Source organism: Pleurodeles waltl, chromosome 5, assembly GCF_031143425.1.
Source record: "Pleurodeles waltl isolate 20211129_DDA chromosome 5, aPleWal1.hap1.20221129, whole genome shotgun sequence".
Lineage (NCBI taxonomy): Eukaryota > Metazoa > Chordata > Amphibia > Caudata > Salamandridae > Pleurodeles > Pleurodeles waltl.
In genome coordinates, this window is record NC_090444.1 from 1,197,862,281 (window position 1) to 1,197,883,531 (window position 21,251).

Below are 21,251 nucleotides of genomic sequence, written 5' to 3' on the forward strand. Positions count from 1 at the left end.
TGATCCACTTTTTAAAAGGCTCTAGTGCTCTACCTCCTTCCGCTCAAGCTGCCCGCTCCGACATCCATTTGTGCAGCTGTAGATACTGGACATAATCGGAGTCTGACAGGGAATAGTCGGCCTTAAGCTGATCAAAAGAAATAAGCCAGTCTGCATCAAATAGAGGGCCCAGGTGTTTACACTCCACCTCCGATCAAGGTTTTTAAGGTGTAGGCCAGGGAGGGAAATCAGGGTTAGTTATAAATGGAGTCATAGGGGAAGGGAAGGTCGTTAGTCCGGCATTTAGAGCTACCACATCCCAGACAGGCATTGTCAAGCCAGTAATCGGTGAGGAGTAGAGGCCGCGCACCCGATGTTGATGTGGCAGCTAAATCTCCTTCCAGATTTTGGAGCCCGTGACCGATTGGTTCATAAAGGTCCAATGCTTCTCCTTCATTGTGCGGTTCCAGTCGACCGCAGAGCGGAGTTGGGCTGCTTGGTAGTATCTTGAGATCTGAGGTACCACAAGTCCTCCCTGCATCTTGGATCGATACATCAGGTGTTTGGGAAGGCGCAGCTTGTTGCCAACCCATATGAACTTATTGATGACTGCTTGCACCCCCCTCTAAAGTGTTTGGCAGGGGAGAAAGGAGCGTCTGAAATACATAGAGGATATGGGGGAGTATGGCCATCTTGATTGCCGCAATCCGCCCCAACCATGACAATTGTAGGCAGCTCAATGCATTAATATCCTGGCATGTCCATGAGAGGAGGGTGGTGTAATTCACTGTTACTGTCTTGTGGATCGAGGGTGCGAGCCTAACACCCAGGTAGGGCAAGGAGTCAGGCACCCACTTGAATAGGAACACTGACTGCAAGATCATTTCTAGGGTAGGGGATATCATTAGGTTGAGTATTTGTGGTTGTTGGATGTTGGTTTTAAACCCGGCCATTGCACCAAAGACACAGAGCTCTTAATTCACGGCAGGGGGAGATCTTAGGGGCTTTGTAATAGAGAGGATGACATAGTCCGCAAATAGGATAGTTTGGAGTTGTGTCCCACCAAACGGTATACCCAGGATATCAGGTTTGCTCCTTATTCACTTTGCTAAAGGCTCCATATAGAGTGCAAAGAGGAGAGGGGACAGGGGGCAGCCCTGTCGTGTTCCTCTCTGGATCGGAAATGGTTGTGAAAATCATGATGTTGACGTTGACAGATGCTCTTGGGGCTCTATATATGCTCTCAACCCATTTGCAAAAGCGAGTCCCGAGATTGAAACACCTGAGCATAGCAAAGAGGTAGGGCCAGGGAACACGGCTGAATACTTTTTTTGTGTCAGTAGATATTAAAAGTGCTTCCTTTCTTGACCAGTGTATTTTATCAATTCAGTATAAGATACATTTAGTATTATCCCCTGCCTGCTTAGCTGGTATAAATCCCGCTTGGTCGGGATCAATTAGTCAGGGAATTAAAGGGTTAAGGTGTGACACTAAGATGCTAGCCGGGGACGTGGTCACCGGCACAAGACGGCGGACGCACTCTAGGAGTGCTCCGGACCCCTCTGTCATCCGCCGGCGAGAGGCCCACTGTCCTGGTGCCCCCCTCCTTGCCCGCGGACCCCCGGGCGTGGGGAAGGTGAAGGGACGGCCGGGGACCCGATCCCCTGCTGTGGACGCTGCAGCAGAGCCGCGGACGGCCTTGTGGATGAGGTGGGTTGCGGTGGACTCTTGGAGGCCGCTGAGAGCGGCTGTGCTTTCGGAGGAGGCGCGCCTGGAGCCGGGGCGGCGCTGCTGGGCTGGTGAGTGCGCCGCACCGGTGGCAAAGAAGAGACTTGGTGATTTGGACACCCCAGGCCATGGCCTGTGGTCTGTGTTGCGGCCTGGGGTGGGGGTGGGGCGGAGCGGCAGGAAGAGGAGTTGGTGCTTTCCCGTGCTCGAGCCCAAGATCTTACCTGAGCCCCCCCTGAAATTAGCCATGGCGGAGGGAGCGCTGCGGGGCCCCCGACCCGGCCGAGCCTAGACTGAGGGCCAGTTGTGGATCCTGGGACTGGGGGTGCCCGGGTGGAGATGGAGAGCCCAAGGCCCCCGGGGTGGACAGCGCTGCAGTCGGGGCCCCGTTGGTCGGGACAGCTGTGGCGGTGAAGGAAGCAGGGCCCCACAGAAGTGAAGACTGTTGAAGTTGTTGAAGGGCCGACGGCGGCAGGCTGATTGGGCTGGACACTGGCAATAAGCAGCCCGGGGCTCCGGGGATGGACAGTGACACGGTCGTGGCCCTGCTGGAAGCTGTGGCGGCGGATGGACACGAGCCAGGTGGGGCCCCATGAAGGTGATGGCTGGTCTGTGAGGGGCTGGCAGCAGTAGACTGATTGGGCTGGACGTGCCCAGTGGGGAGCCTCCATGGACCTTCTTAAGCGACTCGGGACCCCTGGCTCCCTTCTCCCCCTTCCCCCTGGGGAGACCGGGGTCGTGCGCAGTCATCGGTGGCCCTTGAAGGGGCCCCGGGTGTGGAGACAGGGGCCCTTAGAGGAGTCGTGTGGACCGGAGGGGCAGGGTGGTGCCCTGGTGAGAAGTGTGCGGTGGGTAACTCTTGGATCAGACCAAGGAGCAGTGAACGACCGGTGAGCCCAGATTGGTGGTCAGGTGTGAATGGGCCCTGGACCGCAGCTGTGGAGACAACGATCAGGGGCTGAGCTGGCGCTCCCCGGGAGAGAAGAGCTGTGATCCGCCCACCAGCCCAGAGGTAACCTCTGGGTCCGGAGTGTGCAGCTGGAGACCCTGTTTGGGGCTCTCTTGAGACCACATCGGCGAAGGGCAGTCGGCAATGGCGGTGCTGCCCTCACACACCTGAGATGGGGAGAGACAAAGCGGGCTAGCAGCCTCCGGCATCGCAGCAGCGTCTAGACCAATTTACTAAGCAAGGATCCTCTCAGGCGATGGGAGAGCCGGAGACGGAGACTGCAGCCGGAGGGGTGAACACGATTCTATAAGCTATCCAGACCTCACAGTTGGCAGTGGAAGCCAAGGTCGGTGAAGTGAAGGAGGATCTAGGCCTCCTGCATCAGGACCTGCGGAAGGCGGTAGGCCGCATCAAGGAGGTTGAGGACCGGGTCTCTCAGGCTGAGGACGAGATCGCGGACCTTAAGATTAGGGTTGCCCAGCTGCAGACCCATGCCGGTGAACTGCACTGCAGAGCAGGAGATGCCGAAAACCGCTCCAGGCGTAATAATTTGCGATTTGTGGGCTTCCCAGAGGGAGTGGAGACAAGCTCCATGATTGAATTCTTGGAGCGTTGGATTCGATCGTGGGTCCGGGAACAGCGGCTCTCCCCGTGGTTTGCCATAGAGCTCGCCCATAGGGCTTTGACGCTGTGGCCGCTGCCGGGTGGCCCCCGGCGGCCGATGATAGCACGATTCTTCAACTTCAAAGACCGGGATGTAGTCCTTCGAGAGGCTAGGGCCCAGTCGGATCTCCGCTGGGACAACCATAGTATTCTGATATTCCCGGACTATACCCGTGAGGTGCAGGCCAGGCGCCGCTCGTACGAGGGAGTCAAACAGAAGCTGCGGGCAATGCAACTGACATACATGCTCCTCTATCCTGCATGGCTGAAAGTCATGATGGATGGGAAATCCTTATTCTTTGACTCGCCGGAGGCTGCATGGGAATGGCTCACGGAAGAGCGCTGTGTGACTCAAGGGCCGAGGAGTGGTCTGCCGGCGACTGGCCATGCTGGGCCCCCATGGGTGCGGGGGGCTGCAGGTGCACCCGGTCCCGTCGGAGAGGGAGGAGCGATCCTCGTGGAGATTCGGCGGAGGATGTACGGCCGGACCGGGCCCCCACTGGAGAAGGGGCTGTGCCAGATGGCCCTGAGGAGAAGAGGCTGTATCGAGACGTGGAGGGGGAGCGCCTGAGCCAATCTCCCTTGCTCTTCTGACTCTGACTCCTGGTGCTGTGGGTATTTGAGAGAGTTCGGGGGAGCGTTCCCCCCGGGAGGCGAGGGACAGTGTTTGGCCCCATTGCAGAACTCTGACTCAAATGGAGGAGTCCACCATTCCACATTCACTGTAGACATTCTGTATCTACTGTTTGGGGCGACAGATGCTTCTGGGGTGGAAGTATGGGGAGGAGGCAGTTGTGTGAAGTTCAGGGGTTGTTTAGCGCCTTTTTGCTAAGGTTGACTCAGTGTTTCATTTTTCAGGGTTGGCTTAATAGGTTACGATGGAAATGTCTGGTGGGCGCATGGGGTGTACTGTCCTTGCTCTTTTGCTTATGTCCGAGTCTGCTAAGCGAGTATTATCCTGGAACGTAAACGGATTCCTGGATCAAATCAAACGGTCAGCGGTGTTTAGCACCCTCCGTCGTTTCACACCGTCTGTGGTCCTGTTGCAGGAGACCCACCTACTTGGCACTCGATGCCCCATACTGCTGAGAGGGGGGTATGACAGGGTCTATCATGCAGGCTTTTCCAGGGGCTCACGGGGGACAGCCATTTTATTGCACCGTTCTCTATCCATAGTGGTGGCTACCTCCAACTCAGACCCGCAGGGCCGGTATGTGGTGATCTCCGGGCTGGTGGGCAGGCACCCCATCAATATCCCTAGTGTTTATGCCCCCCGGGAGCACTACAGAGTTTTCTTATGACCCTTAGGGATGTGGTGGCGGGGCTTCCCCCAGGACTGACTATTTTGGGAGGAGACTTCAACTCGGTGCTCAACCCAGAGTTAGACATTATGGGACCTTTGTCCTTGAGTCGGGAGTCCAGAGCTTCAGGGCTGCTTAATTGGGTGGAGGATCTCAGTCTCTGCGATGTCTGGTGGACATGGCATCCCCGTTTGCGGCGGTACACCGACACATCGGCGGCGCACCACACTCACGCCAGGATAGACCTCTTTCTTGTTCCGGCCCACGACGTACCTCTGGTCACGGGGGTGGAAATGTTCCTACATGGGGTCTTGGATCATGCGCCGCTCTTGCTTCGACTGGATGACGTTGATGCGGGTCGACGCCCGATGTGGTGGCTTAATGCATGGTTTCTTCAGGATGGCGACTACGCTCAGGCCATAGGAGAATGCCTGTCAGAATATTTCTCTGTTAACCTCGGCTCAGTGTCGTCCCCAAGTACACATTGGGCTGCCTGTAAGGCAACCCTTTGGGGGCATGGCAAATACCTTCTTAGTGTGAGGGAGAGGGCGCGTAGTCAGGCGGTGTCAGTGTTGGAGGCCCAAGCGGTGCGCCTGGAGGGTTGACTCGCGGAGGCCGACAGTTAGGTAGTCACGAGGTAGCTCATCCTTACTCGGCAGGAGATTAGGCACGCTACTCTTGAGACAGCGAATCACGTGTGGCGAGCTTCCGTGGCCCGGGTTTATGGGTGGGGAGACAAAAACGGCAAGCTTCTGCACTGGTTGGCAACTGGCCCGATGGCGGGGAGGATCGTTCCGGAGGTCATTGATGAGTCGGGGGCGATCTCCAGGTCGCCTTGCGAGATTGCGCAGAGCTTTGCCACCCATTATGTGAGATTGTATGAGCAGCGTCCCAGACCTCTGGCGGAGAGGGACGACCCCCTATTATATGAGGTGTCCTTTCCGAAGATTTTGGTGGCTGACAGAAGGACTTGGACGAGCTGGTGGGTGTTGAGGAAATTGGAGCCGCCATCTCCAAGTTAGAGGCGAGTAGGACTCCAAGTCCTCACGGGTTCCCGGCTGAGCTCTATAGTAAGTTTCAAAATGTGCTCGCCCCGCACCTGCTAGCCATGTTTGAGGAGGCAGAAAGGACTGGGGGGTTCCCGCCGGGGCTTGACCAGGCAACTATTGTAGTAATTCCCAAGACGAAGCCTCCATCGCAGAGCTGCTCGGAGTATCGACCCATCTCAGTCCTTAACACAGAGATTAAGATTTTTTCTACAGTTCTGGCGGCCAGGTTGAGAAAGGTGTTGCACTCACTAATACATTCAGACCAGTGTGGTTTTATGTTGAATCGGAGTACTAGGCATTGTATAAGACGGCTGCACGTAGCTCTGGCTAACTGAGCCCTCTTGGCCCCCCCACTGGCACTCCTCGTGGATTTCAAGAAGGCGCACAGTGGATAGGTCCTATCTCCGGGGGGTGCTGGAGAGAGCCGGGTCCGTCCCGCGATTTCGGGCGTTGGTGAAGCTCCTCTACTCTAACCCTACAGCCCGAGTGCAGGTGAACGGGGTGGTGTCGGATTTGTTCCCCATCCGGAGGGGGACTCGTCAGGGCTGCCCTCTCTCTCCATTTTATTCGCACTGGCGATGAAGTTGTTGGCGAGGCTGATAAGGGAGGATCCCTTGATTGATGGGTGGGGCTGGCCCACTGGGCAGGAAGATTGCATTGCGCTGTACGCAGATGATGTACTGGTGTTTTTAGCAAACCAAGCTAGAAGCAGGCCGCGGGTGTTGCAGCTCTTAGGCCTGTTCGCGGAAGCATCGGGTCTGGTAGTAAATCCTGGTAAGTCTCTCCTGGTCCCGCTGAGCCCGGCCAGGAATAGCTATGATTGGCAGCAGGATATCCCCCTCTGCCGTAATAGCTTCTGGTACCTTGAGATACATGTAGCACTCTTGCCTTAGTTGGTGTGGTCCCTCAATGTGACACCCTTGACTCGGAGAGTCAAGGAGGACCTCCAGCGCTGGCGGTCGCTCTCCCTCAACATCCTGGGCTGAATTGTGCTGTATAAAATGATGGTGCTTCCTCGGCTCCTCTACGTGCTTCAAAATTTTCCGCACCATATTCCTAGGAAGTGGTTTAGTGAGATGGAGGCGGTGGCGTGGCGGTTCTTATGGCATGGTTTGCGCCCCCGGCTAGCGCTCCGTACCTGTTAGGGGGATGTTTATGAAGGGGGATTGGGGGTGTCCAACCTATATCTATACTACTTAGCTATGCATTTATTGGTCATCCACAACTAGTTGGGTGGGGGGCTGGTCGGATCTGGCATATCTGCTAGAACTCTTGACGATGGGCTTTTCTGGCTTGCTTGGGAGGTTGTACGGTGACCCTCTGCTGCATAATGTTCCGGAAGTGGCTCGGTGGTGTTGGTGGGGTGGAGGGCTGCGCAGTGAACGACGGGGTGGTGGCGCCGCCTTACCTAGCAGACGCCGCTGTGGCAGGGACGGTGGCTAGGGGAGGTCCTAGCGCTTCGGGGATTCCATAAATGGGACCTTATAGGTATTTCTCAGCTGGGTGATGTTTGGACTGGCTCTCGCATGAGATAATTTCAGGAGCTCCATGAGCAATTTGAGCTGCATAAGTCCCAATTTCACAAGTATCTGCAGCTTAGGCACGCATTGCAGGCACATATTCAGACAGGGACAGAACTCCTGGAATTCAGCCCCTTAGAGGCCAAAACTATGATGGGCGCCCTGGGCAGAGGGGGGGTGTCACGCATCTACCGCTCATTAGTTAGTAACACCACCCAAACACTTGACAAGCTCTGAGAGCGATGGGAGCAGTGGGTGGGCCCGATCGACGATGGAGACTGGAGGGAAGCGTTGATGGCCCCAAGGTCTCTAATTACGACCTCCCGACTCCGAGTGGTACAGGTATACTTTCTTCAAACAGCATTCCTCACACCTGACAAGTTGCATAGAGAGGGCCTGTGGCCCCAGGTGGACTGTCCTCGTTGTGCAAGCCCCAATGCAGACTTTCATTCATATGGTATGGACTTGCCCCCATATAACCTGTTACTGGAGGGCGGTGCTCGGAGAGATCTCGAGAGTTATACAGGTGGAAGTCGAAGTGGCTCCACTACTAGTTCTCCTAGGGGTGCCCGATGGGGTGGGTTCCAGCAGAGCACATCAGACATTCGTTGGGGTGGCCTGCTTGGTGGCCAAAATAGACACTGCAGGAAACTGGAAGGCCGAGGCCGCTCCCGCGATCGTAAAATGGCGTCGGGCCGGACTGGTGTACTCAGCAGTTGAAAGTGGTCTATGAAGCACGAGGGTGCCTAGCCAAATACACAAAGTTGTGGGGGAGTTGGGATGAGGCAAGAAGCCTAGTTTCACCATAAGGGGATGTGTGCAATCTGACAAGTGGGGCAGTGGCTCCTGTGTGCATTAGTGTATCATGCGTTGGATCTATATGGTGTATTACTTTACCTGTGCTGATTGTATAAGTGACCTATTGGACTGTTAAGCTGTTTCACATAAAAGTAATAAAAATGGTTTATCAAAAAAGATGCTAGCCAAGAGTTTAGCATCTATATTCAAGACAGAAATTAGTGGCTAAGACTCGAACAAGGCAGGGTCTTTACCAGGCATAGGTATCACCGTAATGGTGGCCTCTCGCATGGTATCAGTGATGGAGCTTGTGTCGGCGAATGAATTGAAGAGCCTAGTTAGCAGTGGTGCCAGTTCGTAGCAAAACGTTTTATAAAACTGGGCAGTAAAGCCGTCTGGGCCTGGAGCCTTCATGGGCTTTAGGTGGGCTATGGCGGAGACCACCTCCTCTATGCGGATGGGATCATCCAATGCTGTCGCCTCAGCACCGGGTAGTGGCATGAGCTCTGTGTCTGCAATGTAAGTCTTTGCATCACTACCTATGTTGTCTGTCGCCATGTACAAGGTGCTTTAGAAGGCCAGAAATGCCTCTGTGGCTTCATCCGCCTTCTCTGTCGTGGTGGAAGGGCTGGTACAGATCGTTTGGATTGTCCCGGCATGGACCTGGCTACGCAAATGATGTGCAAACATACGCCCCCTGCGGTTGCCATTTAGGTTGAATTTATGCTTAAGGCACAGTATCATGTACTCAGCCCGGTCTTGATCAAGACATCTGTGGAGGAGGCAGACCTTTTCCAAGTCCCTCTAGACTCTGTGGGCACCTGTTCGTTTATGGGCAGACTCCAAGTCTGCCATCTCCTTCTCTAGACCCTCTCTTTTCTCCCTCCTGCGGCGGTTGTCTGCTGCTGATATTGCAATCAGTTCTCCCCTAAGTACTAATTTCAGGTTTTACCAAACTAAGGCACGTAGTGTGTCTCCAGTACCATTTGTTTGTAGGTATGCCTATTTCGCTTTTTTAACAGCAGTGATGTTGGCCTGGAAGTGTAAAAGATTGTCCCGTAGTCGTCAGGGTGCGCTTGCCACTCAGGACGCGGGTATCTACAACGAGAGGTGCAGCAGAGCATGATCTGATAGGGATCGTGGTGCGATGGTGGGGTCTGCTATTAGTCCCAAGAGGGCAGGAGTGACTAAGAAATAATCAAGTCAAGCATAGGTTTTATGCACAGCTGAACAAAGAGTGTGGACGCTGATCGTAGGGTAATGACCACACCACACGTCCTGTAAGCCACAGTCAGTGAGCCACTGAAGCCCTGCATTGGACAAAGCTCCTACCTGCCCGTCCCACTGCCTGGATCTATCTAAATGCATGTCCATGACTAAGTTGAGGTTGCCCCCTGTTAATATTGCCACATCTGGCATCTGTAATATTGGTGCTAGTCAGGAATGATTATTCGTGCTCGTTTGGTGCGTAAATATTCACTAGGGTCATTTTGAGAAAGCCTATTGCTAGGCTTATAGGCAGCCTTGTACTTCCCCCATGGTCGATAGGATTTCCCTTTTAAATCTTTGTGAGAGGAGGATGGCCAACCCACCTTTCTTTCTTGGACCCGAGGATCAATTTTACTTAGGGAAACAGCTGGAGTGCATCCTATACACAACTTTCGAGAGCAGATGAGTTTCCTGGAGGAGGCATATATCTGCCCGAATGCTCCAGGAGGGAAAGAACGGCCAAGTGCTTGGCGTGGTTGTTGAGCCTCCATACATTAAGGCTGAGAATTGTCAGGTCTATGGATCCAGGGATAGGAGCTAGGTGCACCCGGAGACCACTTCAGGCAGTGTTGTGACCCGCTTGAGCCCAATCTGCTTAACTTAAGACGCACGGTCACGGCAATAGTGAGCAAGTGGAATAGGATATACACAAACTCCCCAATCAAACTAAATCAACATAACCATGTAATTCATTAAAACAGACCACACACTATGGCAAAGTCAATAAGATGTGGCCCCAGTGGATCAGGGGGACCATTTGCCTCTCTCGTACCTAGAGAGAGCTCCATCTTGGATGCAAGGGCGAGTCCCACACAGTTCTCTAGTGGTACAATCCCCCTCCCCACCCCCACCTCCATCTGCCCTGCCCGCCTGCATCCAGTTATCAAGTTGGGAGGTCTGTTCAGGGTGGTTTCTCATGTTCAGGATCGTCTGTCAGCGTGGACAGGACAGCCTTTCGCTCCAGTGCCATAGCGGCAGGGTCTGGTCTGAGCCCCACTATTGGCTTCTTGGGCTTCTGCTTATGCTGATGTCTTGTGGGCCCCTGTAAGTGAGGCTTCATTGGGGCTGTCTCCTTCTCAGGCTGTGTTATGCTGAGCACTTTGCAGGCCTTCCTCACGGACCACAATTGGCAGAGCTTGCCATCATGGGGAAAGATAATGCAGAAGGGGTGGCCCCATGAGTAGAAGATCTCCCTATTCATTAAGTGAGCGGTAACAGACCGAAAGTCTCTCCGTTTCTAGAGGGTGATAGCGGTGAAGTCCTGATACAACAGGATGGTATGCTCTTGGAAGCAGAAGGGATGCAGTGCCCGGGCTCTGCAGAGGATGGTTTCCTTTAAGACAAAGTTGTGCACGCAAACCACCATGTCAGCAGGAGTCCTTGGAGGCTGGCGCGGCAGGCCAACCCTGTGTGGCCTGTCAAGTTTCATGGCTGGTGGCGCAGCCTACCCCAGGATAAAGCTAAAGGGAGCGCTCACATAGGCCTCCAAGTCCTCTCCCTCTGCCGCCGACGGGACTCCCCTGGTGGGGATTTTATTCTGCCTGGAGCAATTCTCCAAGTCTTCAGCATGGGATTGCAGCTCTATTTGTTGGTCTTGGAGGCAGATGATTTCTTGTTGCATCCATTCTATTTCATCATTTTGTTCATCATCCCTACGCTCCAGTGATGCAACTCTTTCCCTTACCTCGTCCAAATCCCAGCTCACCTCCCTCAGGTCAACAGATAGATCCTTCTTGATGGATTGCAAACTATCTCGGAGCGAGGTGAATAGGGCCTGTAAGATGGAGCGTGTCACCAGCTCCCTCTGTGCCTCTGTCCCTCTGTGCCTAAAGGGCGATCCTCAGGCTCTCCCCCAGCTCTAGGGCCCCCAGTGGACTTGGTCAGCACATGTCAGAGGGCCAGGTCCCTCTTTGTTTGGCCACCATGGTGTATGTGCTGGCCACCGTATCCCAGGTTATTCCCAGTGTTAGGTTCCAAGTAGTGCTTGGGGGAGCACGGGCATGTAACAGGACCCTCTCCCACTCGGCAAAGGCTGGAAAGGATCCCATTCAGTTCATAGGTGCTGGACATTAGAATTCAGGCACCACCAGTCCAGAGGGCCCCCTGTAGCTCAATCAGCTCCACCAGGCCTCGTGCGTGGAATTAGGCAATGTCCAAGTGCGCAACCCACCCGCCCATCAAGATCCGAGCTCCAGAGGTTTAGTCAGGTGCCTGAGGCTGCGCCAGTGCCCCAGGGGGGGTCACCAAATCCTTGGGGGGCGGGCCAGGTGCGCGGCCGGGTCCAGACCCAAGGGCCCCAAGCAGCAAAATATATGGCCTCGCTGTCCAAGGGGCCCGGCATTGCCCCCGAGTCGGTAGAGGCGTAGGGCCCCCGCAGCACACTCCAGGCTGCTCCTTGCTTTGCAGCCAAACAGCCTGCTCCGAGCATGGGAGGCCGCACTGGACGTCGAGGTGAGGTCTCCGCCAGGAATCTCTCCACTGCTCTTGGTGCTGCGTTTGGTGCACGGCCCCTGCCTCAGGAACCAACCGCTGGGGTTGTTGTGATGTGCAATACCCCTGGGTCGGACAGTCTGGTGGAGTTTAGGAAAGCTGCCCTCCTGGGGCAGTCGATGGTGCGGTGCTCTTTCACGTCTTCGGGCCCGCAGCCATGTCTGCTCCACATCGGGCCTGTCTGCAGCGTCCTCCCCTCGCACTGACCAGTTCCGCCAGGCCCCAGACACTCCCCGGCTTCTGTGCCCTCATTCAGGGGGAAATTCAGTTGGCAGGCAGGGCGCTATGCAGAGGTGGTATGGAGAGACAAAAATCCACATCTCACCCGACCAGCATCTTGGCCATGTCCCCCATCCCATATTTTAAAGTGAACAATATCTGTTCCGCTCTGAACTAGTGATGCCTTGGCAAAGCAACAAGCTCAGATGGTGTACCAATTGGTATTTATAGGATAATACTGAACTAGGGGCACCCATTTTTACTAATGTGTTAACGACTGTTGTGGGGAGGAGATTTTCCATCATCTTGGTCACAGTCAATTCTTATCCCTACCTTTGAAAAGGGAAACAGATATGGTCCAAAATTGTTTTTACCTATTTTCTTGCTAGACTCTCCAGTTACCATGCTAGGGAGGGTATTATTAGAGAATCTGGAATTATGGGTTGAGGAAAATTAGGTTCTGTGTAATATACAATTTTGGCTTAGAAAAGGATTAGGTATGGTTGAGCAATGCCTAAATTTGAACATACCCATTGGCAAACATACCAGGACCAAGAAAGATTTCCACCATTTGGGATTCATGGCCATAGCCAGTGGTGGCCCCCGCATATGTCAAGAGGTGGGGGGGGGCGATGACAGGAAAGGCAGAAACAGAAAAAAACCAAAAAAGCTAGTGGTTCTCCCTGTCGTCACTGCCTTGCGCCACATCATGCTGCCTCTCTCTTCTCTCCTCTTTGTCTGGTGTCCCAGCATTCATTGGGACACCAGCAAAGGCTCCTCAGCAATCCTGGTGCTGCTTTCATGCTAAACATAGCTTGAAAACAGTGTCAGGATTGGTCTGAGTGCCAGTGACTGCTGCTCAGATACAAGCCTAGGGTCTGTGCTGTTTCTCCAACCTGTCTGTGTACGCAGCTGGCTCACGGAGGCGATGCCCCTCCGCCATTGGCCCCAACAGTACATTTGATTGCGTGAATAACACAAATTTGTGGCAAATCAAGGGGCATATTTATACTCTGTTTGCGCCGGATTTGCATCGTTTTTTTTTACGCAAATCCGACGCAAAACTAACTCCATATTTATACTTTGGCATTAGACCTGTCTAGCGCCAAAGATCTTGGAGTTTGCGTAATTTTTTAGCGTGGACACCTTCCTTGCGTTAATGATATGCAAGGTAGGCGTTCCCGTCTAAAAAATGACTCCGAGGCATGTGCGACATATTTACACTCCCGGGAAAAAATGACGCCCGGGAGTGGGCGGGTAAAAAAAAATTACGTCCAGCCGCTTTAGCGTCATTTTTTAACGCCTGGTCAGGGCAGGCGTTAAGGGACCTGTGGGCTCGGAAGGAGCCCAGAGGTGCCCTCCCATGCCCCCAGGGACACCCCCTGCCACCCTTGCCCACCCCAGGAGGACGCCCAAGGATGGAGGGACCCATCCCAGGGAACTTAAGGTAAGTTCAGGTAAGTATTTTTTTTTTTTTTGTGGCATGGGGGGCCTGATTTGTGCCCCCCTACATGCCACTATGTTCAATGACCATGCCCAAGGGACATAAGTCCCCTGGGCATGGCCATTGGGCAAGGGGGCATGACTCCTGTCTTTGCTAAGACAGGAGTCATTTCAATGGGGGTTGGGAGTCAAAATAAATGGCGCTAATCGGATTGAGGCGAAAATTTTGCCTCAGCCTGACTTGCACCATTTTTTGGCGCCCAAGCTCCATTTTCCCCTACGCCGGCGCTGCCTGGTGTAAGTCATTTTTTTTCACGCACATCAGGCAGCTCCGCCGGCTAACGTCATTGAATAAATACGGCGCCCGCATGGTGCTTTAGAATGGCGTTAGCCGGCGTTAAATTTTTTGACGCACAACTGCGTTGGCTCAGTTGTGCGCCAAAAAGTATAAATACGGCCCCAAGAGTACGTTAGGTGTAGAGGAAGTGGTTGTAAAATTCTTAAGCCAATTGAATCCGAATGCAACTGCTATGTTATGGAATTTGAAGAGGAGGATTTTCATGGGTTTGTTGCAAGGCTGCAGAAAAGGTAAGAGGCACATAAATCCCAGCAGTAAGTTCCAAATCCTGAGGCACGGCAGCAGAATTTACATTTTATTTCAGGCCACATTACGGTACCATATATGCTGCCCCGGGCTTTTCTCAAACAAATGATCATCATCTGATTAGCTGGGCCCTCTTGGTTCACTTGAAGCAAACCAGTCTCAGAATGCACTGAATTTTTAAATTAATTGATGCAAACCAGTCCCGAAATGCAATGAATTTTTTAATAAAAGCACAGAACTGCATAAATTGGCCCAATTCACAAACTGCATTTTTTCATAAATAGAGCTGTAATATGGTAACACTGCTTCATGTACTACAAAATATAATTCACAAACCTACGGTTAGAGAGCGCCACCTCCGCCTCTCCAATTGTTTTTTTTCCAGGATCTCAGCCCTGGTGGCGGATATCTCTGAACAGATAGGTATAAGATTTTGTAGCAAAAGTAGGTGTAACCAGGGGGAGTGATGGGGAAATGGGGAGCTATCATCCTAAAAAGGGTGGGATTAAGGGGAAAATGAAGGAGTGGCCTTGCGAGAGACATGCTAATATAAAAACTCACCCACAAAATAGTAAGACCATTGTAATTCACAAAATACACTCCTAAATTTACTACAGGCCTAACTTTGTGTTAAAACAGGTTTAAATACACTCCAGCCCGTCATGAAGTAAGTCAAGCCCCAAACATGGCCACTACTAGTTCTGCAAAAAATGCCGGTAGAAAACAGTGGAGACAGAGAATTAAATTAACATCCCAAAGGAATTATTGTCTAATGTTAATGTTAAAATAATTTAATTAATAATCAGTTTAAATTATATATTTTAGTTATAAACAGTTAAATATTTCTTTTAAACATTGAATAATAAGCTCAATTAAAATAATAACATACTTTAAAAAAAAATAACATATTCAGATTAATTAAATGAATGCCTTTTAACCAGATTTACAACAAATTAAACAAAAAAAAGTGTTAGCGATGTTGGGGAATTTTATTTTTAAAATAATCTGTTAATATATTTAAATATTATAATATAATAAAATAATTAGCCGGAGTAGCATGTTGCAGCTTTGTATTTTATTATTTCAAGGTTAATAGTAATTTGTTTGCATTTCTGTTTTACATCAAAATATTTTTAAATAATTACATGTCCCTACACTTTTCTGTATGGAGATCTTCGCCTTGGTGGTGGAGATATCCACCAACAGGTGAAAAGTTACTAATAGTAACTTTGCACTTGTAAATTCAATCATTGGAGGCTTCAGTCCCTCTTTAAAGGCTCCACGTCCTCACTGGTTGTAAGTCTGCGCCTGTATAGTTCCACTCAGAACTGATGAACAGCAAAAAACAGTGGTGTTACACTTAGGTGTAGCTGTAGAGGGACCACAGTCACAAAAAATGAATTTCTCATTTTGATACAATGCTGCCATCTAGTGGTTTATTGGCTTTTTACATGCCTTGCGTTCCCTGCTTCTATTCCAATGCCATAACTTTTTTTAAAGTGTTTTTTAATTTCAGTTTGTATATTTATGTGGCATTGAATCAAGTGTGAAAAATGGGGACAATAAATTGATGCCCCAATGAAGAAACTATAAGTGCCTCCAATATGAACTGTCCAAAATAAAAGAAGTGTTGGACCTAATGCTTGACTTAATCTGAGTCACTTGTAATGTACAGTATTGCTCGGGGCTGCATTACAGTTTATTGTGTTTTGCATACTATGCCACTCGAGATAGAGGCCAGCCATATGCAAACCAGGTATGGTTCTGTTTTAATAGGAACAGCTTAGCTCGAAACACTAGTTTATTCTGCATGGAAAATGCACCTTCAGACCAGTTCATGCTTTTTGAGCCTATTCAGTGAGGTGCAGCTCGAGCCCTATTACACTGTAAACACAAATCCACATAGGGACATACCCACTGCATTTAGGAAGGTAGAAACGGAATAAGTAACTATGTTTCAGAGTGGCCTGGACCAGCCCGGTTCTGCAGCATGTAGTGTGCAGCGTCATGTTCAAGCCAGCTGCAACACTTTAACACCTTAGCTTCTGGGTCTTTTCCCTCCCCCAGTGCTGAGCCCTTTTTTGGCTATTTAGGGTAGTTTGCACTTAGGCCTTCATAACTTTTTATCCACATAAGCCAAATTTGTGTCCTTTTTTCCAACATCCTAGGGGTTCTAAAGGTACCCAGAGTTTGTGGGTTCCTCTGGAGAAGACCATGAAATTAGCCAAAATACAGCAAAAAGGGCTTGTGGTTTTTTCCTTGAACATGGCATCAACAAAGGGTTTGCGGTGCTAAAATCACCATCTTCCCAGCTTTCAGGAACAGGCAGACTTGAATCAGAAAACCACATTTTTCAACACAAATTTGGCATTTTACTGGGACATACCCCTTTTTTGCTATTTTTTGTGCTTTCAGACTCCTTCCAGTTAGTGACAGGAATGGGTGTGAAACCAATGCGGGATCCCAGAAAGCTAAACAAATACCAGTCATTTTTAATGCCTGCTTTGAACAGGCATAAAGTGACGCGCCCATTTTAATCAATGGGCCTCCTTGTGCTTTGCTGCACTAGCCACAAAATGTTTGCTGCTAATGCAGCAATGTGCCACTATAGCATCAAAATTGTTGACACTATTGTCTTAACGACAACCATGGTATTGTTAGGTGGGCCAGTGCTGATGCAAAAAAAAGTAGTGCATCAAGACCAATGGGCCACTTTCTTGTTAATATGTCCCTATGTTTTTTTCCTTCATCTTTCATTATTCTAATGTTGCTAAAAAGGTTCAGTTGGGTAGAAAGACATCCATATTAGTAAGGTCAATCCAAGCACTGTGGTACGTTTAAAATCTGCCTCATTTACTGCCCTACCTTTCTTTGCCCCAGAGAACCCCACCATAGCTGATTGTCCACCCAATGGTCATTAGTGTAATTGATGAAAAAGCTTAAAGTTCTTTTAGGGTGCAGCCAATGGGTCTCTCTTCCTCTTTCGAGTGGTGGGCTGGAACATTGGGAGAGTGAGGAATAGCCCAGCGTTAAAAGGAGTCACAACTTTTGGCAAGAAAGTCGCCCTGGTCCTCAGCACCAGTTTATCAGGAAAACATTGGTGTAGGGCATTTGCATTGAGATAGCCTGGAGCTCACTCAAGCGATAAACTGAAGTGATCGAGATGAGGAAGATTGTCTTTAGAAGATGCAATGAGGGGCACTGCATTGGCTTGAAGGAAGTAGATATGAGAAAATTAATGTCCCTCTGTGGCACTCCAAATGGCTTGGGAGGGAACATGTTTGTTAAACCTTTAACAAACTAGATCACAACAGGTGATTTGATCAAGAACGGTTGGTCCGGTAAATGTAGAAAAGCCAAAAGGGCAGATAAACTACCTTTAATATCGTTCACCTCAAGGCCTGCCTGGGCCAAAGACAAAACAAATAACAAAAGTGGCTTGCAAAGGGTCTGTCATGCAAACTCGACACTGGGCCAGAAATCTGTACCAGAGCACAGGGTAAATAGTCTTCAGGGAAGGATACCTGGTAGCTGGGATGACATCCACAATTTTAGTTAGCAAGACAAACACTGAAAACTGCTAATGATCAATCTCCATGCATGGAGGTGTAGATTGTGGAAGCTCTGGGGGAGAACCCTGCCCTGCTGTTGTACCAGAAGACTTTCTGAAAGTGGTAGCCTGATTGGAGGACAGACACACATACTCAGAAGTTTCAGGTACTAAACCCTCCCGGCCAAATCTAGGGTCACTATGATGATTTGGGCCTGGTTGTTCCTGATCATCTTCAGAACTCTGAAGCGGGAAGGCATACAGGAGTCTCGTATCCCACCCAGTCAAAAGGCATTTCTTAGGAAGGACCTACACAAGTACTCCAAAATGCAAAAGTTTGGACACTGTATGTTCTTGACGGTGGCAAAAAGATCTACTCAGGGCTCTCCCCATTGTCGGAAAACACCTTGTGCCATCTTGGGATGCAGATGCAATCTGGGATCTGCGAGGTACCACCGGCTGGGCTCATCCCCCTTAGCATTCAGTTATCCCACCAGTTGGTTCACAATTAGTTTCACGACCAGGGATTGGGAGTGAGATTGGGTGGTACCTTGACACATGCACAACTTTTCTCTAGAAAGAGACTTGTGGGTCACGGTCAAGTACTGATTTGCTTTCTGTGGACTTCGTCTTGACAGATAATTTAGACCCTGAAGAAGACCTGTCATGGGATTGACTTTCAGAGTGGGAACTGACCCGCACCCTCAGCTTGTAGCGGGAGAGGAATATATGCAAGGTCTTTGGCTTCTTTTGATGTTTGGCAATGTACAGCTTTGCTTCACAGACTCTGATTCCCCTGAGATGCATGAGGGCACACTGTTCATATGACTTGGATTTGCGTCCAGAGCCCAAACACCAAAGGCAAAACTTGTGCCCGTCCATTATCAACATCTGTTTTTAACAGTCAAGGCATGGTTTGGAACCTGTAGTTTTAGGTGGGGACATACTTTCTTCACACACTGGATTTGAGTTTTAATACTTGTCAAAACCAACGACAAAGAAAGCAGAGCTCTAGATCCACTTTCGAAGGCATTGAAAGAAAGAAACTGATGTTGGTGGCACAAGTGCAGCCCTGATGGAACACTTCTGAACAGGGCAAAGCCAATGTGAAGTTGCATGGTGCCATCTAGCAATGCATGGGAGCACTGCTGTGAAAAAACATCAAGATCCAGTTTGGTCCCTTGTGAATATTCTAAAGGTGAGGAATCAGTGGTTAAAAATATTCATCAGAAGTTTGTATAATAGCTTAATATTCATATGCATCATTCAGTGAAAGGTACACCATAAGGCACGTGCTATGATATAATGCCAATCACCTGCATAATTATAATGCACTGAATATGCTGTGAAGTGGAAAATGCAGAGCAAATACAATTTCAGAGTGCTATGAAGTTTTTAGTTTAAAGCACACCAATGTGTATGCTCCCACCAAGTCTACAGTGGAAAGTCACAGTGGTGTGTATTGTGCAGAACACTTGCAGTTGTAGTGTACAGTGCAGGGGTATAGTGATAAGAAGTGAAGGTTGGAGATCAGGGGCCGTATTTATACTCTGGTTGCGCCGAATTTGCGTCGTTTTTTTCGACGCAAATTCGACGCTAAACTAACGCCAACTAACGCCATATTTATACTATGGCGTTAGACGCTTCGGGCGCCAAAGTGCCCGGAGTGTGCGTTATTTTTTAGCGTGAACCCCTTCCTTGCGTTAATGATATGCAAGGGAGGCGTTCCCGTCTTAAAAAATGACTCCCAGGCCTTTACGTGGAATTTATACTCCCGGGCAAAAATGACGCCCGGGAGTGGGCGTGGCCAAAAACGGCGCATTTGCGCCGCTTTTTAACGCCTGGGTCAGGGATGGCGTTAAGGGACAAGTGGGCTCAAAATGAGCCCAGAGTGCCCTCCCCTGCCCCCAGGGACCCCCCCTGCCACCCTTGCCCACCCCAGGAGGACACCCAAGGACGGAGGGACCCATCCCATGGACATTAAGGTAAGTTCAGGTAAGTATTTTTTTATTTATTTTTTGTGGCATAGGGGGGCCTGATTTGTGCCCCCCTACATGCCACTATGCCCAATGACCATGCCCAGGGGACATAAGTCCCCTGGGCATGGCCATTGGGCAAGGGGGCATGACTCCTATCTTTACAATGATAGGAGTCATGTTGATGGGGGATGGGCGTAGAAAAAAAATGGCGTAAGTCGGGTTAAGACGATTTTTTCGACGCAACCTGACTTGCCCCATTTTAAGACGCCCATACGCCATTTTCCCCCTACGCCGGCGCTGCCTGGTCTACGTGGTTTTTTTCCACAAACACAAGGCAGCGCCGGTCTGCTTGCGCCGGCTAACGCCATTCCATAAATACGGCGCCCGCATGGCGCTTCAGAATGGCGTTAGACGGCGCTAATTTTTTTGACGCTAAACTGCGTTAGCGCAGTTTAGCGTCAAAAAGTATAAATATGGCCCCAGATGTGGGTATACGGACTTGTGAACTGTGCTGTGAAAATCTTATGCCATTGTATTGTGTAGAGTACACAGGGCTCAGGTGTATCATGCAGCCTTCTACAAATATATCACTAGATCTCTGCATTGTACAATCCAGGCCAATCAGACTGTATATTACTTGGTAGAGCACATTGTAAAGTAGCTTGGTGTCTTGTGCACAATAATACTTCTGCATTCTGGCATTCACCATACAGTGTACAAAGCTCCCCACACATTTGGATGAAGAATAGTCTAATAATGACAGTTTTTACAAGTCCACAAAAAATGTATACTTTCAAAGAGTGCTACTTGGCCCAAAGTGTGGTGGTTTCTTCTCACCTTGTCTGTTTACTCAGTGGCAAGAGTAGCTCTCAACACTGGAACAAGCAGTCTCCCATTCTTTGGTGCATTTGTCAGCTACCCTTTCAAACACTCTGTGGATGGACAGAGGTCACCAATTTTCTCAGGCTCTGGACCTACCAGTGCTGCAGCCAGATAGCAATGCAGATGTGCGTGGGCAGGGCAGAGTCAGTGGCATCCCACTCCACTGTCAATCCCGCCAAAATTGCAACATCCCTCCTGCCCCACAGCTCAGAATGTAATTTTTCCTTCTGACCATGGCTGTCTCTATACCTCCCTCACATAAGCCTGCCTGAATTGCATGAATTCCAACCAAGTGCTCACCATGCAGTGACAGGAGATGAGGGTAGGAGGTGAGAAGGAGAGAAAGGCAGGCTAAATAAAAAAAGCACATTTGAACCAGCAGAAAGGGAACTATTTGCAACTGGAAGTGAACAATGTGCACAAGCTTTGTGTAGTCACTCAAAATTAACCGTACCAACTGGTAAAATTGGCTGACCCATTGTCCTATGCCATATGTTCTGGTAGACAGAAGCAAAATGTGAATGACAATTAACCAGACCAATAGATGAAGCCTGCTGGCTCAAAGCCCCCCTGTGTACATATATTATGTCTGATTTGTTATGAAAAACCTTGCCTGGCAAGACAGCTAAAGCTTTCTCAAAGGCCAGACCTAAACATGTTAACCATCACACCTGTTTATGATGGGCAGGTCAATTGGCTTTGTCATTGCTTGGTAGATTTACAATTTATCAGTGGTTAATTTAGGAATGAAAGACATAGACTGAGAACAGTCTCAGTCAGTTGCCCTCCTACTAATCTAAATCTCCCAATTGGTTTAACCTTAGCAAC